The 15,871-nt window shown below is 46.1% G+C and overlaps 2 long non-coding RNA genes and 1 pseudogene across 3 annotated transcripts; all 3 read right to left on the reverse strand.

The window, feature by feature from the left end:
• Positions 1–2,027: 2,027 nt before the first annotated feature.
• Positions 2,028–8,122, reverse strand: LOC144318189 (uncharacterized). The gene is made up of 3 exons (XR_013384002.1): positions 7,949–8,122; positions 4,295–4,477; positions 2,028–3,977 (listed from the first exon to the last, which is right to left on the reverse strand). It is a non-coding gene; the product is annotated as an uncharacterized LOC144318189 (long non-coding RNA).
• LOC144319866 (U4 spliceosomal RNA) lies at positions 5,825–5,947 on the reverse strand (annotated as a pseudogene).
• Positions 8,123–9,838: 1,716 nt separating the features above from the next.
• LOC144318190 (uncharacterized) lies at positions 9,839–14,859 on the reverse strand. Of its 2 annotated transcripts, none has more exons than XR_013384003.1 (3): positions 14,608–14,859; positions 11,032–11,229; positions 9,839–9,956 (listed from the first exon to the last, which is right to left on the reverse strand). It is a non-coding gene; the product is annotated as an uncharacterized LOC144318190 (long non-coding RNA). The 2 variants fall into 2 exon arrangements; XR_013384004.1 differs by lacking the exon at positions 14,608–14,859 and adding an exon at positions 11,318–11,362.
• Between the last annotated feature and the right edge of the window lie 1,012 nt (positions 14,860–15,871).

Genomic DNA, 15,871 nt, shown 5'->3' on the forward strand with positions numbered 1-15,871 from the left:
GGGTGTGGCGCAGAATTGAGGATTAGGAACACCCTGAGTGACAATCAGGACCCCTATGGCCTCTTTTGCCCCTTAAAGCCTTGGCTCTCCTCCTTGACTCTCCCTGGAGGGTTCCTCCTCTGGCAGGGCTGCCTACCTCAGGACTTCAAGCTCACCCTCCAGGTCTCCAGGCCAGACACGGACTTCCCTTCCCCCAGCATCCTGTTCTTCTTCTGTGATTCTACCTTCAGAGTGTCCATCAGTGGCTCACACAGGACACTTGGGAGTCGCCCTGGACTCCACCCTCCCTTTCCTGAATCTGGTTACTCATTAAGTCTCCTAGATGGAGTCTACCTCTAGGTGCTTCTGCAGTCAGGCCTCTCCATTGCCCTGAGGTCAGCCCCGGCACCACCCTCCGCCTGTCACACCTCCTCACTCACCCAGGGATGGCGGCCCCTGAACCTGATCAGAGCTTCTGTCTTGATTTGTCTGCTTCCAACAGTGTTTTGCTTTGCTTCTGCTTTTAAATGCACCAACACTATAAACTAGATTTCTCATATAAAGAAAGAATTCTGGATGCTCTTGAGAAGTTCCCTGGACCCACATGCATTTTTGTCCCCCTTGGAGGGAATATCAGCTGTCCCTAAGTGGTGGATCTTCCCTCTCACCAGGGGAGATCACAGACCTCAACCAGGCTTCCTTGCCCCTCAAGGCACTTGAGACTAAAGCTCTTTTCTCCAGCCCATCACTGCCCTCTCTGCTCCCACTGATATGCCAGGGTTGTCTGGACCGTTCGGTGGCTTGCTCAAGCCCCTGTAGACAAAATCAGCCTCCTCAACACTCAAGGCCCTTCCTCATTCCACCCAGGCCACCTCTCAGGCCTCACCCCAGTGCTTCTGAAACCCTCCCAGATCCCAGAAATCCCAAGCAGACCCCGCTCTCCTAGGGTCATTCTGCATATCAACTGGGTTTTTGGTTCTCCTTAGTTTACAAGTGGCTATACACAAAAGTAAATACACTGAGTATAAAACACTGTCCCAATGGGCTGTTGTTGAGATTTTTCCCAAACTTCGTATTATGATAAATTGCAAACATTAAGAAAAGTTGAAATAATGCGTTCATGAGCCCCTTATGCCCACCATCTATATTCAACGATTGTTAACATTTGCCTGGGTGTATATAGGGCTGATTGGTTGGTTTTGCTGAGCCAGTCAAAATTTCCAAAGATCATAACATTTCACTTCCTGACCACAGTGAATACTTCAACATGTATCACCTAAAACTCCATCCTCTCCAAAACCACAATCCCAGGGCTCAGTTAGTAGAGCACGTGATGCTTGATCTCGGGGTTGTGAGTTCGAGCCCTATGTTGTTGCAGAGATTACTTTAAAAAATAAAATCTTACAAAATAAAACCCACAACCCCATTATCAGACTCGAGAATTAACAGTTAACTCCCAGCATTATCTAATTTCTAGTGCCTAGTTAAGTTTCCCCAATTGTCTCAGAAAAGTATTTTATAGCTGTTTTTGTTTCATTGGTCACAAAAGAAACCAGTCAAAGATCTGGGGCTACTTTGCCTGTTAGGTATTTTTATTCTCCGTTACTCTGAAACACAGCCCCCACCAATCCTTTTCTCCATGACTTTTTTTTTAAGATTTTATTTATCTATTTGAGATGGAGATAGAGAAAGAGTGTAGAGCACAAGAGCAGGGCATGGGGCAGATGGAGAAGCAGACTCCCCACTGAGCAGGGAGCCCAATGCAGGACTCGATCCCAGGACCTGGGATCATGACTTGACCCAAAGGCACACTTAACCGACTGAGTCACACTCTCTCTGACATTTTTTTTTAATTTTTTTAAACTTTTATTTATTTATGATAGGCACACAGTGAGAGAGAGAGAGGCAGAGACACAGGCAGAGGGAGAAGCAGGCTCCATGCACCGGGAGCCCGATGTGGGATTCGATCCCGGGTCTCCAGGATCGCGCCCTGGGCCAAAGGCAGGCGCCAAACCGCTGCACCACCCAGGGATCCCTCTCTTTGACTTTTTAAAGCAACCAGGCCAATTATCTTATATGTAGTCCCACCTTCTGTATCTGTTGTTTCTCTGAGGCATTCTTTAACTCCTTCCTCTATCCCCTGCATTTCGTGTAAACAGGAAGAGAAGTACAATACACAGGGTTGAGTGGGCTTACATTAAACTTTCCGACAGGAATATCTCACGGGTGGTATACACAGGGAAAAGGGGTCCGATGTATCCTCATGTTTAGACTGTTATGTGGAACCAAGAGGTGGACATTCCAGGGGAACAGGAAAAGCTGTGGACAGAGGCCTGAGCTGCTGAGTGTGGTAGGGGCTGCCTTGTGAGGTGGTGAGCTCCTCATCACTGGGAGCATTCCAGCAGGGGCTGGAGGATCACCAGGTATACAGATGCAGAGTCTCTTGCTTTGGTTAAGAGTACCACACAACCCTTCACTCACTCCAGCTGCATCCTTTAACGAGTGTTTTTAGTTGTCACAACAACTGCAAATGTTGATAGTGGATGCGGACAGTCTTGGGACACCTGAGACAGTGTCGTAAAAAGGACTGTATCACTCAAGATGCTATTGAAAACTTCTGGGTAAGGACAGAGGCAATTAGAACTATTTTTCAGACAATAGCTTTACAGAACTGAGTTTGCAGAAGAGAATCATGATGTTTAAAGCCAATGTGTGGCTGCCGTCGTGACCCCTCCCTGGGATTCTAAGGCACCAAGAGACACATGTGAAAACCACTGTGCTGAGGAGTCTGGGATCCAGACATTTCTGAAAATCTCTATCACAGGAGAGGGACAGTCCCGTCTAAGCCCCCCCACCCCCGGCCACCATCACCCCGCTTTGGGGACCTGCAGGCAAGTGCTGGCCTTCTCTGGCTCAGGTGAGAGGACAGCAGTGCCCACCTGCTCTTACAAGGATCCCAGGAAGCAGGGACCAGCCAGTGTCTGGACGTATACTGCGTCCTGAGGCTAAACCTGAATAGCACTTACTCTCTTGAATAAGAAATGTGAAAAAAAAAAAAAAAAAGAAATGTGGTAGAAGGGCGCCTGGGCAGCTCAGTCAGTTAAGTATCTTTGGCTCAGGTCATAATCCCAGTGTCCTGGGATGGGGTCCCACATACAGCTCCCTGCTTGGTGGGGAATCTGCTTCTCCCTCTCCCTCTGCTGCTCCTCCTGCTTATGCTTGCTCTCTCTCTCTCTGTCAAATAATTTAATTTAATTTAATTTAATTTAATTTAATTTAATTTAATTAAAACAAAAAAAAGAAATGTGGTAGAAAATTCAAAAGGGACCTCCCCTTTCTTATACAACCATCCCCAGCAGATGGAGACATATTCTGTCCCCAGCACATAAGTTTTGAGGGACACACACTCCTCTGTGCCTTGCTTCTTTCCATCTCATAATCTCAGAGATGACGTCATTCCCACACATGAAATGGTTTCTCATCCCTTTTACACAACTGCTTTTTAAGTAAAATACACACACACACACACAGAAAGTGCTCATGTCGTCAGGGAAAAGCATCGTGCTCCCCTCCATGTAACTACCATCCTGACTTCTGACACTACAGTTTTACTCTCATTTGTATTTTATGTAAATAGGACTCAGGATATTTTCTCTTCCATCTGGCTTCTCTTCCTCGCCATCATGTCTGTGAAATTCATCCATGTCGTGTGTAGCTGTAACTGATTCGTCTTCTCTTCTGCAAGCTACTCCATTCAATGAATATGTGACAACGGATTTACCCATTCTACTGTGGATGGGCATCTGGGTGGGTTCTGAGGCTTGGTTATAACAGTGCTGCTGTGCACAGTCTACAGACAGGCTCGACTTAGGGTTTTTTTCAATTTTATGATGGTGTGAGAGCAGGACGCGTTCAGTAGAGACTGTACCTGGAATTTAGAATGTGGATCTTTTCCCATCAGGATGCTCCTCTCTCATGATGCTGGGTCGTGGCATCATCTGCAACAATCACAAGGGTAAGGAACCTCTGCGCTGACAGCCCTCCTGTGCCCATACAACCACTTTGCTTCTCACTTTCTGGACAGCTTGCACTACATCACATGAGAGAGCCAACACTTCATAATAAAATGAGCTTTGCATTAGAGGATTTTGCCCAAATGTGAGCTAATGTGAGTGTTCTGGGCACATTCAAGGTCAGCTAGGCTAAGCCATGATGTTCGGGAGGTTAGGTGCATTTTCCACTTAAAGGATCTTTTCAACGTACAAAGGGTTGATCAGGGTGTTACCCCATAGCAAGTCAAGGAAGATCTGTGTACCTGTCTTTTGATGAACAGAAGTCTGTTAGGGGGGATCCCTGGGTGGCTCAGCGGTTTGGCGCCTGCCTTTGGCCCAGGGCGCGATCCTGGAGTCCCGGGATCGAGTCCCATGTCGGGCTCCCTGCATGGAGCCTGCTTCTCCCTCTGCCTCTCTCTCTCTCTCTCTCTCTCTCTCCTCTGTGTCTATCATAAATAAATAAATAAATCTTAAAAAAAAGTCTGTTAGGTATTTCTGATAAATTTTACCTAGGAATGGATTCCCCCATTCGATTTTAGGACTGCACAGTATACCAGCATGTGGATGAACCCTAATTTATAGATAATTGAAATTGCTTCCAACTTTTTCACTGAAATAATCATGTGCATCTATCACTTCCCACCAGCATGAGCATATCTGTATGTTAAATACTGGAGGTGGACTTGTTATGCTTTAGGGTTCTGTATGAGGTTTGTTCTACTGCTAAAATAAAATTTTAAATTACTAATCTAGGGGTGCCTGGGTGGCTCAGTCAGTTAAGCATCTGCCTTCAGCTCAGGTCATGATCCCCAGGTCCTGGGATGAAGCCCCCATAGGGCTCCCTGCTCAGTGGGGAGCCTGCTTCTCCCTCTCCCCACCTGCTCCATGCTCTTTCTCACTATCTTGCTCTTTCTCTCAAATAAATTCCTTAAAAGAAAAAAAAAAGGTGAGTGGCATTTGCTTTCCTGCCTCTCAGGACAATTTTTACAGGTGAGTACAAATTCCACGTCAGCACAGTTTAAAGCCACACATCTCACTTACCCAGAAGCAATGCCACTAGCTTTTTTTTCTTCTTTTTTTTTTTTTTTTTTTATTCATGATAGACACAGAGAGAGAGACACAGGCAGAGACACAGGCAGAGGGAGAAGCAGGCTCCATGCCGGGAGCCCAATGCGGGACTCAATCCTGGGACCTCAGGATCATGCCCTGGACCAAAGGCAGGTGCTAAACCACTGAGCCACCCAGGGATCCCCTGCCACTAGCTTTTTTTAAAAAAAAAATCATTTATTCAGTGAGCATGAGCTGCACACCCATTTGCCTGCATTTTGGTAGGTAGATGGATTAGAAATGAACCCCGTGTGGCCCATAGACTGGACAACCCACAGCACAGTGGGGGAGGCAGACATGCCAACAGATCATGCTGAGGAAACCAGTGTTGTGAGGGGCTCCCTGGAGGAGGCAGCATTTACAGAGAGCATAGAAAAGGGATAGGTGGTTGTCTGGTTGGGTGTGTGAAAACAATGGAGACAGAGGGAGGTATATTCTGGGAAGAGAGAACAGCATGTGCAAAGGCACAGAGGTGAGCAAGAACTTGGGCATGCCTGGCACCAGAGGGGGACTCAGTGTCAGGGACAGGCTGAGGATGTGGCTGGTCGAGTAGGTAGGACCCAATGGTGACATCCAACCAAGCATAGTGACACCTGCAGCCCCAGGGTGGTCACCAAGCTCCCTGGCTTGTACAATACAAACATCCACAGCACCTATGCCCAGGGACTCAGGAAGCTCAGAGTCCCCTCCACCAAATGCCACCATGGACTCCCAGGGAGTTCCTCCTGGAACTACCAGGAGGTTCCAGTTAGCAATAATCATGCCTCAGATAAACCTCATTGACTGTGACACTGCCAATGCACAAAGCTCCAGGGAGGGGTTCCCTCTCAACCTCGTCCCTTGTCACCGCTCGTGTTGACTTGCTGCTTCACATAATCTTGTCGTTCTCCCCATTTTTCCCATCTCTCTGATCCTTTTCAAACATGGCCTCCCGCAAGTGGACCTTCCCTTTCTACCCAAGGCTTGGGCTGTCAGACCAGAACTCCAGTGCAGAAAAGAAAAACTGGAAGTGGGTATGGAGAGGCTTGTACCATTCTGATCCCACACCCCAACACCCTTCAACCTCTCCCTTCCCTTTGGTCTCAGGTCTTTGCTAGAAAAACAAATTTAGAATAAAACATACAAAAAAGTTCAGAGGTGCTCCCAATGGGGCAGCTTTTGCATAAGCCTGTCCAATTCTGTGTATCCCCCCCACCACCACACGGCTACTCCTCTGCACAGCTCATTTGGGAAACCTCTGAGTCAGTCCAAAGAGGAACACAGCAAAATTCATCCACACATCCCTGGACACATAAACCATCCATTTTTCAAGTAATTGTCAAACCCCTCCTTGCTGAGGAATGGAGGGGGTTCCCTGCACTGCTTCCTCCATTCGGTTCCACATCAGGCTCCCCAGCATTGCGTGGCTCTGGTGGGGACTCAGCAAGAGCGTCAGTGTTGCCGCCTGGCCTGGTGCCCAGAAATGTGCTGCACTAGAATCTAAATCTTACTTGATCAGACGGTCAGAATATTCTTTGAAAGGAGAAGCTGGCACTCGATCTCCAAGCTGATGTTTTTTGTGGGGCTCCTATAGAACTGCCTCCCCTCAACCATGGCCTTCCCTGGGGAGATGGGTCTCCTTGATGCCTTACTAACAGTGCCACATTTCCAAGGTCATTCCAGGGAAGGTGGGGACAACCCAGCTGGAAACACTTGCACCGAGTCACGTGACTATTGTGCAGGAAGGTGGCAGGAGACAGGGTTATCGTCTATGGATGCGGGCGAGTAAGGGACAGGCGGGGCGAGGTACAGAGAGATAGGTAGGGGGCTGTGTGATCAGGCCCACAGAAATCCCAAAAATGCTGAAGTGTAAGGAAACCAGAGATGAGGGAACCAACCAGACCTCCATGCCCTAGGTGTCTTTTTCCTGACAGTCATCTGTGACCAACAAAGAATAACCAGGCCCCAAAAAGAAGCCATTCGAGATGTTATCACCAGCCCTCACTCAAACCAAGACATCATAAAAATGATAAGGCCATGAGCTCCCTGGTCAGTTCTAAATAAAAGACTGTCAGTGGAGGCTCCCATTGGTAAACACTTTCGGGATCCCTCTGGCTCCTGAGAGCTTTCTCTGTATCCTTGGTTAATCAACTTCTATAGCTTTATTCACTCTCCTTTATCCATGAGGTTCATCCTCTGACTCAAGATTCATTCTCTGACTCCATGAGACAAGAATTTCGCTTTCCTGCTTCCCTGCCACTGCCCTGGTGCCCTGGGGAAGCCAGTGGGGGGAGTGTCACCGTAGCGCTATGGTCCATTCTTTTTTTTTTTTTTTTTTTTAAGATTTTATTTATTTATTTGACAGAACAACAGAGCACAAGCAGAGGGAGAGGGAGAATCAGGCTCCCAGCTGAGCAGGGAGTCCAATGCAGGATTCGATCCCAGGACCCTGGGATCATGACCTGAGCCAAAGACAGCCACCCAATCAACTGAGCCCAATTCGCAGATAGGGCTCCATCATTCTCCCTTTTACTACCCTGAGAGCCTGGTACTCAGATGGCTGTGGTCCGCCCACACATCAAACCCCTCCTGTGCCCAGGGAGCCTACAGAGAATGGGCTAGGTTAGCCCTGCCCTCCAGGCACCTGCTGTCCATGAGCAGGTCAAAAGAAGTCCCTAGGCTCTTGAGGAAGGGTGTTCCCGGTGTTGAGGGACAGTAGTTGCCCTGAGGAAGGGGGGCGGTGGGTGGCCTGGAACCCAGGGTGTAAGGGAGACAAACTTCGCTATCATGGGTGAATTTTGAATCTTGCCCATCATGCATACAAAGTGTACCTTCGGACAGCCCTGGTGGCGCAACAGTTTGGCGCCGCCTGCAGCCCAGGGCATGATGCTGGAGACCCTGGATCCAGTCCCACGTCGGGCTCTCTGCATGGAGCCTGCTTCTCCCTCTGCTTGTGTCTCTGCCTCTCTCTCTCTCTCTCTCTCTCTCTCTCTGTGTGTGTGTGTGTGTGTCTCTATGAATAAATAAATAAAATCTTTAAAAGAAAAAAAAGTGTACCTTCATAAACGTTTTATATACAAGAATACATACGCAAATATACATAGACTTATGTATCAGGAGAGTATGCGGGTCAGGAGTGTTAGGGGAGTACAGAAATTGGGCTTTCTATTAGAAATGACAAATACCCACCATTTGCTTTGACATGGATGGAACTGGAGGGTATTATGCTGAGTGAAATAAGTCAATCGGAGAAGGACAAACACTATATGGTCTCATTCATTTGGGGAATATAAATAATAGTGAAAGGGAATAGAGGGGAAGGGAGAAGAAATGGGTAGGAAATATCAGAAAGGGAGACAGAACATGAAGATTCCTAACTCTGGGAAGCCAACTGGGGGTAGTGGAAGGGGAGGAGGGCGGGGGATGGGGGTGACTGGGTGGCGGGCACTGAAGGGTCACTTGACGAGATGAGCACTGGGTGTTGTTCTGTATGTTGGCAAATTGAACACCAATAAAAAATAAATTTATTATTTAAAAAAAAGAAATTGGGCTTTCTTGCAGAGGTGATATTGGAGGTTGGTTTTGAAAGAGAATGAAAATGTGCCCATCAAGAAAGTGGGAGTGGGGATGACAGAGGGACAGCTAGGAAGGAGGAATGGGATGGGCAAACACCCAGGCTTAGGAAAGCGGGATGTGTCTGGGGGATCCTGAGCTGTGTGAGGCTGTAACCGAGGCCCCCAGATAGCTGGAACCCCTCGGGAGGTCAGTCCTGCAGGAGGAGAAGCCTTCCAGGGAGAGTCTGAGGGTCAAAAACGGCTGAAGATAGAATGGGGTAAGGAGAGGGGATAAAGCGAGAAAGCCAAGGCTTTATTATTTTTTTTTAAGATTTATTTATTTATGATAGACAGAGAGAGAGAGAGAGAGAGAGACAGGCAGAGGGATAAGCAGGCTCCATGCCGGGAGCCCAACGCGGGACTCGATACCAGAACTCCAGGATCACGCTCTGGGCCAAAGGCAGGCGCTAAACGGCTGAGCTTTAGGGATCCCCAGGGATCCCGAAAGCCAAGGCTTTAAGGGGCAAAAGAGGCAATGGGAGTCCTGACTGTCACTCAGGGTTGTTCCTAATCCTTTTCAACTCTGTGCCACACCCTCAACAGATAAACAGTTGGGGCCTGATACAGCTCCCTGGCCCATTCATCAGGCACTGGCAGGTCCAAATCCACAGGATGGAATCTAGGCCAACTCACATGGTTCCCACTTAAGCTCCATCAAGATGGTCAGAGACATAGAACAAGACAGGAATGCAGGCTGTCCACACTCTGGGATGAGTGTAACCAGAGCCTGCTCAGGCCAGGGGGCCATGAGGAGCTCCTCCTTCCAACCCAAGGATGCATCGTCCAGTTTGGGAGCCGCTAGCTACCAGTCACTGTTTATAAATCAGTGTCAATTAACAAAAATTCAATGAAAATTAAAAATAAGTTCCACAGCTACATGAGCTACCTTTCAAGTGCTCAACAGCCCACCTAATACCCCCTCTCTAGTGTTTCTGATTTTGCATACCAAAATAATTTGAAACTTCTCTCCTCACAAACTCCTCAGATGGTCAAAGAAACAGAAATTAATTCAAATGTACAGCTGAGTTCACACATAAGAAAGAGAAATCCCCCAGATGCCACAAACAAGAGGGCACTGACCCTGCAGAGGACAGCTAATGCACTCACCCTGCTTCTGTCCTGTGCTGAGGTAGGTGTGAGCAGTGATGGCTTATGCTCAGGGCCCATATGGGGACAGGACATAGCCTTGGGCCACACCGAAGGCCAGAGGTTGGTCCTGAGGTCTCTGAAAAGTGAAAGGGGGACCTTGAGACAATGTGCCCATCCACAGGGAGGTGACAAGCAAGCTTTGTCTGTTTCAGCCTGAGAATCCAAAGCTCCCAAATCCAGCATCACGTGGTTTGGGATGTCAATTGGCTGGGCTGTGGCAGTCCCGAAACTTCCAGGCCAAACACTGCCATAAAAACTGAGCCTGGTCTGATGATACTCCTGGGGCATAAGCAAAAGGGAAAAGCTTGGGAGCCATGCTCCATTTTATCCAGGCTGCTACGGAATGAGGAAAGGATCATTCAACACCAACCACCTTAAAGATGAGCTCACTGTAGGAAATGGAAAAATCCCTGGAGGGACAACTCACTAGGATTGAAACTCAGGACACAACTAACAGAAGATGAGAAGCCCAAGACTCCAGAATACAATAAGCTGAAGGACAACATCAAATGAGTCCTAGAAATGACTATAAAAAGTGCTAACCTTTGGAAGGAAGAAGAAACTGGGAGTGGGCATTGGAGTGGCTTCCATGGGTTCTGGAATGTTCTGAGTCCTGACCTTGGTACTGATTCTAAGGGTTTTTCACTTATGGAAATTTAGTGAGGTGTATACCTATGATTTGCACACTTCTCCGGGTATGCATTGTAATTCAATTAAAATGATTTAAGGGATGGGATCCCTGGGTGGCGCAGTGGTTTAGCGCCTGCCTTTGGCCCAGGGCGCGATCCTGGAGACCCGGGATCGAATCCCACGTCAGGCTCCCGGTGCATGGAGCCTGCTTCTCCCTCTGCCTGTGTCTCTGCCTCTCTCTCTCTCTCTCTGTGACTATCATAAATAAATAAAAATTAAAAAAAAAAATTTAAAAAAAAATGATTTAAGGGGTGCTTGAGTGGCTCAGTCACTCTTGATTTCAGCTCAGGTCAAGATCTCAGGGTCCTGGGATCAACCTCAGTGTTGGGCTCCCTGCTCAGCGGGAAGCCTGCTTCTCCCCATCCCTTTGCCTCTCCTCCTGCTCATGCTCTCCTGCACTCATTCTCTCTCTTAAATAAATAAATAAAATCTTAATTTAAAAAAAAAAAAGACAGGGGTACCTGGGTGGCTCAGTTGATTAAGTGCCTGCCTTGGGCTCAGGTCCTGATCTTGGGGTCCTGAGATCAAGCCCTGCATCAGGCTCCCTGCTCAGCAGGGAGTCTGCTTCTCCCTCTGCCTCTCTCCTTGGCTTGTGCTCTCCCCTGCTTGCTTGCTCACTCGCTCTTGCTCGTTCTCTCTCTCTCTCAAATGAGTAAAATCTTAAAAGAAAAAAAGACATAATGATTACTAAATTTTTGGACCTGACAAAAGACACAAATTTAAAGATTCAAGAAGCATAAACCCTACCCATACTTAGAAATGACAAGTCTTCATTTAGAAACCATCACAGTGAAAGTGCAGAACAAAAGCAAAAAGAGGGGAAAAAAGGAGGGAGGGAGGGGGGCCCCTGGGAGGTTCAGTAGGTTAAGCATCTGCCTTTAGCTCAGGTCATGATCTTGGGGTCCTGAGATGGAGCTCTGTATCAGGCTCCCTCCTCAGCAGGGGAATTTGCTTCTCCCTCTTCCTCTGCCCCTGCTCATGTGCTCTATCTCTCTCTCTCTCATTCTCTCTCAAATAAATAAAAATCTTTAAAAAAAAAAAAAAAAAAAAAAGCTACCAGAGGGGGAAATGCTGATTATCTGACCATAATGATGAAGGAGCAGAAGGCAAGCTGAGGACAAAATCATAGCTGATACCCCATAACCACCCCCCTTCCCCAACTTCTGAGTGGGATACATGTGACCTTTCTCCAGGAAACTCCCAACTGTCTTTTTTTTTTTTTTTTCCAACTGTCTTAATGTTAATGCTTTGCTAGAGGGAAAAGCACTTAGCTTGACAACTGTGACAAAGGCAAGGAAGGCCGCCAGTATCCTGAGGATTGTCCTCAGCAGACGAAAGTGTTTTTGGGCACCTCCCTTTTTCCTTCCACCAACTCCCAAGTATATAATCAGCCCCTCCTCACAGCCCCAGGGCAGCAGCTCTTTCTGCCCATGGGTCCTGTCCCCAGGCCTTAATAAAATCACCTTTTTGCACCAAAGATTTCTCAAGGATCCCTTCTTGGCTGTTGGCTGGGGACTTCACCCACATTCGAAAACTACATCAATAAGATTAACAGCAGAGAGGCACCAGGCTGGCTTAATCCAAGGAGCAGGCGAACTCTGGATCTCCAAGTCATGAGTTTGAGCCCCATGTTGGGCACAGAGCTAACTTAAAAAATAAAAATAACTCTAGGGTCCTTGTTTTGTTTGGGATTACTTTTAGTCTTTGTTGCACCAAAACTGCATGCTGGAAATTGAATGACAACTTCGAAAATGTTTGAAATAGGATTCTTATAAGAAAGATTGGGGGAGGGCAGCCCAGGTGGCTTAGCGGTTTAGCGCTTCAGCCCAGGGCCTGATCCTGGAGACCCGGGATCCAGTGCCACGTCAGGCCCCCTGCATGGAGCCTGCTTCTCCCTCTGCCTGTGTCTCTGCCTCTCTCTCTCTCTCCCTGTGTCTCTCGTGAATAAATAAATAAAATCTTTAAAACAAAATTAAAATTACTTTAAAAAAAGAAAGGTTAGGGGAAGGAATAAAAGGTATCGACCAATTTAATACAATGACATAAATAATCCAAATACATCAGTAGTCACAATGAATGAAAATGGACTAACTTGCCATTAAAAGGTTATCAAATAATATGATAGTAATAATATTTAACTGTCTGCTATTTACAAGATGCTCACCTAAAAATATAAAGATTCACAGAGGCTAAGTGTAAGGAAATGAGGGAAAAATATGCAAGGCAGAAGAAAGCTGGTGTGCAGAAATACAATAGGGAGTAGGTACTTACTCATATAAGTAGTATGAACATATTCAGGCAGGCTTTAAGACAAAAACAACAAAACAAAACACTAGTAGGAATAAAGAGGCTCTACATAATGTTAAAAGGATCAGTTGACCAAGAAGATAAAAGGATTTAAACCGTTATGCCCCTAACAACTGTCTCAAAATACACAATGCAAAAATTTACAGACTCATGAATATAAATTGACAAATCCACAATCACAGTGAAAGACATTAAAATACCTTCCCCACCAGTTAAGAGCTCCATTAAACAGATGAAAAGTATAAGATTTATAGGACCTTCACAGGGGTGACAGGCTGGCTCAGTCGTTAGAGCATGTGATTCTTGATTTCAGGGTTGTGAGTTTGAGCCCCATGTTGAGTGTAGAGATTACTTCAAAAAATAAAAAATCCTGGGGCACCTGGGTGGTTCAAGTGGGTTAAGTGTCTGGTTTCAGTTCAGGTCATGAGTCTGGTGTCCTGGGATCTGGGATCCAGCCTGGCATAGGGCTCTGCACTCAGCAGGGAGTCTGCTGCTCCCTCTCCCTGCTCATGCTCTCTCTTGAGCACTCCCACCTCTCAAATAAATCTTTTAAAAATAAAAAAACAGGGTGCCTGAGTGGCTCAGTCAGTTGAACATCTACCTTTGGCTCAGGTCATGATCCTGGGGTCCTGGGATGGAGTTCCACAGAGCAGGGACCCTGCCTCTCCCTCTGCCTCCCTCTCTGTCTCTCATGAACAAGTAAATAAAATCTTTTAAAAAATAAAAACACAAAAATAAAATAAAATAAAATAAAATTAAATTAAATTAAATTAAATTAAAATAAACTACCCTCATAAAGTTCCATATGTGATAATTAGAGAATACACATGGATGGGGTTCCCTGGGTGGCTCAGCAGTTTAGCACCTGCCTTTGGCCCAGGGTGTGATCCTGTAGTCCCAGGATCTAGTCTCGAGTCGGGCTCCCTGCATGGAGCCTGCTTCTCCCTCTGCCTGTGTCTCTGTCTCTGTCTCTCTCTCTGTGTCTCTCATGAGTAAATAGATAAAATGTTAAAAAAAAAAAAATCTTATATTTAAAAGAAAAAGAATACACATGGACCATTTTCAAAAACTGACCACATGTTAAGTCAGAAACAAGTCTTAATAAATACCAAAAAATTACTATTACTATCACATATATCATGTTCTCTGGCTACAATAGGGAGAAATCAGTGAGATAGAACATAAGCAAATCCCTATGCATTCAAAACTTGAAAATTCACTTCTGAGTACTCACTAGTCGAAGAAGAAATGAAAGCACCATATAACAAAACTGGGAGGATATGGCTATAGGAATACTAAGGGCAAAATTTATAACCTTAAATACATATCTGAGAAATAAAGAACCCCCAAAGGCAGTGAGCTGGGCAGTTAACTCAGGAAGCTGGGGTGGGGGGTGGGGGTGGGGCGGCAGGTAGTAGGGGCCAAACAAAACCGAAAATTCCAAAAGAGAGAATAAAGAAACAATAAAATTGAGAACAAAGAAATAAAAGAGGGGCCTTAAACCCCCCAAAAATTTTTAAAGCCTAATAAATCCTCTGGCAAAACATAAAGAGAGAGAGAGAGAACAGCAATAACTATTGGAAGGAAAAAGAACCATATTTTAGATACAGGTGCGGTTTTACTATGAACGACTCAGGACAGTAAATTTTAAATCTTACATGGAATAGGTAATGAGTCTTAAAAATGTAACTTACCAAAATATATTCAAGAAACTAAAAAGTCAAGGGCACCTGGATGGCTCAGTCAGTTGAGTGTCAACTCTTGGTTTCAGCTCAGGTCATGATCTCAGGGATGTGTGATCGAGCCCCACATCAGGCTCCAAGCTCAACAGAGAATCTGCTTGAGATTCTTTCTCCCTCTACCCCTGCTTGTACATGCATGCACACGTTCTCTGTCTCTCTCTAAAATAAATAAATAGATAAATCTTTAAGAGAAAAATAAATTAAAAACCCACATAAATCAACAACCATTTATAAAATGGATATTTTAACATCCAACCACCAACTGGTCCTAGTGAGGGAATGAATAAATAGTCATTTATTCATACAATGGAACACCATATAGCTGTTAAAAAGAATGAACTAGTTCCACAAACATCAAGATCCAATCTGAGAAATATACTTTGGAATGCAAATGTACAGAAGGAATATAAAAGGTGCAGTCTGATACCACTCTATAAAATGGTAAAATACAAACTCAGTGGCAGTACCCAGTCCCTAGAGAGGAAAAGCCTGTAGGGAAGTCAGTAGGGAGTGGTGGGGCCCAGCATGGCCCAATACCCAACTCCAGTGCCCGGTGCCACAAACAAATGAAAGCCGGCAGTCACCAGATCATCCCAGTTTTTGAAGACAAACAAGAAATCAAGGCATTTCAGTGAATTATGTTCCAGTTCTTTGAAAGACATCAGTCAGGGGTGGAGAGTCTTCTATAAGAGGTATATTTGCTCCATGGTTCCCCAGGTTGTGCCTTTCCCCCAAGCCACAAGAAGTCAGGTCTAGGTTTGAGAAGGAGCTCTGGGGAGGACAGGCTGGATCACCTACCCTGGAAGCAACCTCGATTCTGCCCAGTGACTTCAAGCATCAGGTGTCAGACCCACAGGTTCCTTGGCCAGGGTCCTCTGAGCCAAGGGGCCCTCAGCTATGGCTCTGGGCATCCCTTCTTTCTTCTCCGCACTACATTTCCCTCTTGTGATCCAGAGGCCTGGGGTGCCAGACCAGACCTCAGTTGGCCAGAGGCCAAAAGGCCAAAACTAGCCTGGTTCTGAAGGAAACAACTGTCCAGTGGGGAACACAGGTCATGTAAATGACCAGCTGCTAAAACACTGCCTGACTGCAAGATCAGAGGGGCACGCCTGGGAAAAACAGGGAAATTTTCATATATGTAAGAGTAATAGTAATAAGTTACATGTGAAACATGTATTGCCATTTCTGGCATCATGCAAAAGCATTATATGACTGAGCTCATTTAATTCTGTTAACAACCTCATGAAGTAGA

The sequence above is a fragment of the Canis aureus genome, chromosome 8, assembly GCF_053574225.1.
Source record: "Canis aureus isolate CA01 chromosome 8, VMU_Caureus_v.1.0, whole genome shotgun sequence".
Lineage (NCBI taxonomy): Eukaryota > Metazoa > Chordata > Mammalia > Carnivora > Canidae > Canis > Canis aureus.